Below are 5189 nucleotides of genomic sequence, written 5' to 3' on the forward strand. Positions count from 1 at the left end.
GTCAACCTCATAAGGAGATAGATTAAATTAGATTCCCTACAATGTGGAAACAGGCCCTTTGGCCCAACAAGTCCATACCGACCCTCCAAAGAGTAACTCACCCAGACCCATTCCCCTACCCTATATTTTCCCTTGACTAATGCGCCCAACACGATAGGTAATTTAGCATGGCCAATTCACCTGGCCTGCACATCTTTGGGCTATGGGAGGAAACCCACGCAGACACGAGGAGAATGTGCAAACTCCCCACAGACAGTCACCCGAGGCAGGAATCGAACCCAGATCCATGGCACTGTGAGGCAGCAGTGCTAACCACTGAGACACCGCATTGGGCATGTGATCCAAAGCTGGGCCAACAAGTTAGAATTTAAGGAGCACCTTATGGAGAACATAGGAGTCTTAGGAGAGTGAACTCCAGAGCCAAGCACGCAAGCAGCTGAAGGCATGGCCTCCAATGAGGGAACAAGTCAAAATGAGAATATGCAGGCACCAAAATTGGAGGAGCTTCGAGATTTTCGAGGTTTGCTGGGCAAGGTAAGGCTACAGCGGGGGAAGGTGTTGAAGGGACTTAAACATTGGGAACATCTTGAACTAGGAACCAAGTGAAGCTCTGTGACCTCAGTCCTTCCAGAATGACAAGGGCAGCAAATGCACGGTAGTGTCAAGCCCAAGTCACACACACTATCCGAATCTGTTGGAAACATATTGGCAGTTCCTTCATTCTCACTGGATCAAGAGTGTGAAAATTGGAAGTGGAGTTGAGGATTATCAAATGATCACATTGAATGGAGGAGCGGACTCAATGGGCTGAATGGCCTACTGCTGCTCCTACGTCGTGTGGTCTGAATTGGCTACCCAACAGGCAGTTTGACCACATGGTCTGCAGCGGTTTGAAAAGACAGCTCACCACCACCTTCCCAAGGGGCAAACAGGGATGGGCAATAAATGCTATTTTTGCCAGATAAGGTCACATTCCGAGATACAATTCGGAAAGTACTGGAACATTGCTGCAGTGGCTGCTGTTTCAGCAGGAGTTGCTGAGTGCTGTCTGTCTTTCTGACCATCACAGCTCAAACTTTACTTGTCTTTACCAGATATTTATATCCAACCACACCACAGTCAGTGATGCTGCACGGTCAGCAGGAACTCTGGCTGCGTTTAACATCTCGAATCCAGAGTGCCTTTATTGCTGCATTAACTGAACTGCAGTAACTCAGGAGGGAGCGAGTTGAAAATATGTCCATTATGCTCAGTACCAAAGCAGGAGAGCATTGAATTAAGCGTTGTAAGGTCTTTGGTTGCTTCGGTCTAAACCCAAACACGTTCACTCATTGTTCCACCTTATCTGTGCGAGTTGTGACAGTCACTTAATTTTCAAAGTTAAAAATCACACAACACCAGGTTATAGTCCAACAGGTTTAAGTGGAAGCACACTAGCTTTCGGAGCGACGCTCCTTCATCAGGTGGTGATAAAGGAGCATCGCTCCGAAAGCTAGTGCTTCCAATTAAACCTGTTAGACTATAACCTGGTGTTGTGTGATTTTTAACTTTGTACACCCTAGTCCAACACCGGAACTCCAAATCATTTAATTTTCACACTTTGTTGCTATAAAAACTATGATCTTCACACCCTCATGTGCAAAGGCCTGAAGGTAAATGACAGAGCTCTCACACAACTGTTTCCATCTCTGTGACTTCCTCCAGTGCAACAACATTTTCAATTCGACTCTCCTGCACATCCCCCCCATCTCTCTGCCATGGCCAGCCACACTTTCAGTCCTCCTCTCTGGCATCCCTCACAGTCAAGGAGGGGATGGAGTTGGTGGGTCCTGAATCATTGGAGCCAAAGAATCTGCCACAGGTTGGACAGCTGGTGTTCAATGAAAGAAAACAAATGTTACCAGACCTGCTGAGTTTCTCCAGCACTTTTTAGTTTTGTTTCTGATTTCCAGCATCTGCTGATCTTTGGTTTTTTTTGATTGGTTGGTGTTTAAGGAGGTGGGTGAGCAGACCCTCTGGATTCTGTGCTCTTTTTCTGCTGCTCATGTTTAGTCTCCAATCCGTGACGGCCAAGTTTTTGGTGCTTTCACAGATTAATAAATAACATACTTACCTTTAATACAAAAAAAGTCAATAAAATGTTTATAGTTTCTATAAGATGTCTCTCAGTCAAAAGGATAGTTGTGTGAAATCACCATTGTCCTATCAGGCCATAGGACTGTTCTCTCTTTAGAGACAAAGAGAGAGAAAGAGAAAGAGAGAGAGAGAGAAAGAGAGAGAGAGAGAAAGAGAGAGAGAGAGAGATAACTGTTGGTGGTTTAACTTGGGGTTCACCATGTCTCAGGCAAGGGGAGAGGTTGAAAAGGAGAGTCTTTTAGAGTAATCTCAGCCTGTGCAGGAATTAACCCTATGCTGCTGACATCACTCTGCATTGCAAACCAGCTTTCCAACCAACTGAGCTAACCAATGCCCATTTTGTGCTGCCTGTTGTATTAGGCTCTGGGTACCCAGGATAACTTTGCTGCCACCAGTCCTCCTTTCCACCTATTTTACAATAAACCATTAACTGGATTAAAGAAAAATTAGGATCAACAGCCCCAGAAGGGCATTGTAAAACAAGCAAATATTCAAAAGGGAATTCAGAAATTCAAATTTAGGAGATGATGATGATGCACCCAAGCCGCCATCAGTCTGATGTAAATCAGCAGACACTACATGTATCATCTCTCAGGACACCCTGGCAAGGCAAAAGGTGGGGAGTAAGACACAACAACCCCACTCCCCAACAGCATGCTACCTGGGCCTTATGAGTGGCAGCTGAAAATGTGTTGCTGGTTAAAGCACAGCAGGTCAGGCAGCATCCAAGGAACAGGAAATTCGACGTTTCGGGCTAAAGCCCTTCATCAGGATATTCCTGATGAAGGGCTTTAGCCCGAAACATCATTCTGGTCTCCGACTGGAGGTGTGGGTTCGAATTCCACTTCTGACATTAATTCCTGATGAAGGGCTTTAGCCCGAAACGTCGAATTTCCTGTTCCTTGGATGCTGCCTGACCTGCTGCGCTTTAACCAGCAACACATTTTCAGCTCTGATCTCCAGCATCTGCAGACCTCACTTCTTACCTTATGAGTGGCCTCCTTGGCCAGGTCCAGGAATAGACCCAGATCTGCCTGCCCTTCTCCCATTGAACATACAAAGACAAAGTGTGGGAGATTGAGCAAGAAGCAAACAGATTAGAATTGGCCCCTTTAGAAAAGGGCTGCAGCTTGTCACAGCTTAAGTATGGATAGACTCCCAAAACTATAGGGTGTCCTGGAAGCCCAGGAACCTATTTGTCCTATGATTGTACAGGACAACCATTGGAGGAACGTTGAGGGTGGCACGCAGTGAAATATATTCTGGGCAGGGAATTTCAATATCCAACACCAAGAGTAGCTTGTCATCAGCACCACTGATCGAGCTGGTCAGGTCCTAAAGGACAAAGCTGCTAGACTGGGTCTGCAGCAGGTGGTGAGGAGACCAACAAGAGGGGAAAAACACTTTTGACCTCATCCTTACCAATCTACCAGCTGCAGACGCATCTATACATGACGGTGTAGAGTGACCACTGCATAGTCTTTGTGGAGACACAGTCCCACCTTCATACTGAGAGGACCAATCATGTTGTGTGGCACTATCACCATGCTAAATGGGACAGACTTCAAACAGATACTGGGCATCCATGAGGCACTGCGTGTCATCAACAGCAGCAGAACTGTACTCCAGCACAATCTGTAACCTCATGGTCCAGCATATCCCCCACTCAACCATTACCATCAAGCCAATGGATCAACCCTGGTTCAATGGAGAGTGTAGGAGGGCATGCCAGGAGCAGCACCTGAAAATGAGGTATCAACCTGGTGAAGCCGTCAAACAGGATTACCTGCAAACCAAACAGCACCAGCAGCAAATGACAGACAGAGCTAAGCAATCCCATAACAACAGATCCGATCGAAGCTCTGCAGTCCTGCCACATCCAGTCATGAATGGTGGAGGATGATTAAATTACTCACTGGAGGAGGAGCTCCACAGATATCCCATCCTCAATGACAGAAGATCCCAGCACATCAGTGCAAATATAAGGCCGAAGCTTTCACAGCAATCTTTAGTCAGACGTGCCAAGTGGATGATCCATCTCAGACTCCTTCAGTGATCCCCAGCATCACAGACACCAGTCTTCAGCCAATTCAGTTCACTCCACGTGATATCAAGATACGGTGGGAGACATTGCACACTCCAAAGGCTATGGGCCCTGACAACATTCTGGCAATATTACTGAAGACTTGTACTCCAGAACTCCCTGCTCCCCTAGCCAAGCTGTTCCAGTACAGCTACAACATTGGCATCAGCCCGACAATATGGAAAATTGCCCAGTAAGTTGTGTGCACAAAAAGCAGGACAAACTAACCCAGCCAATTACCATCCTATCAATCTCCTCTCAAACCATCAGTAAAGTGATGGAAGGTGTCATCAACATGAGAACACCACCTGCAAGTTGCCCTCCAAGCCACTCATCATCCTGACTTGGAAATACATCGCCATTCCTTCGCTGTCGCTGGGACAAAATCCTGGAATTCCCTCCCTAAGGGCATTGTGGGTCAACCCACAGCAGGTGGAGTGCAGTGCTTCAAGAAGGCACCTCACCCCCACCTTCTCAAGAGGCACCTAGGGACGGGTAATAAATACTGACCCAGCCAGTGACATCCACGTCCCATGAGTGGATTAAAAAAAAGAATGATCCCTATTCCCCTACTTTCATAAGTCTCCTTGCCCCCATCCCTGTCTCTCACACGGAACAGTGGGGAAAGTTTTGGAAAGCACTGTCATAAATACTCAGTTTTATTGGCGCCTTTTGCCTCTTATTCTTCCTCTAATGCTACGGACTTGTTGCTGAGCCCCAGGAACAACAGCACAGCTGTTCTCAAATGTCTTGCTTACCGAATCCTCATAAATGCTGGTTAGCTCTGACTGATTGCACGTCTGGTGGTGTCCCTTTATCTGAAATAATTAAATGTTTTTTTTCAAAGTCATTTGAGTCACCCATGACCTTGTGTGGTTGGCTAACATTTCCAGTTAGTTCTTATTTATGGTCTTGGGTGATTTTTTTGTCCAACACTTCACTTCTGCTGGTGGTTAAGGATTTATTTCTT

Source organism: Hemiscyllium ocellatum, chromosome 26 (genome assembly GCF_020745735.1).
Source record: "Hemiscyllium ocellatum isolate sHemOce1 chromosome 26, sHemOce1.pat.X.cur, whole genome shotgun sequence".
NCBI classification, from domain to species: domain Eukaryota; kingdom Metazoa; phylum Chordata; class Chondrichthyes; order Orectolobiformes; family Hemiscylliidae; genus Hemiscyllium; species Hemiscyllium ocellatum.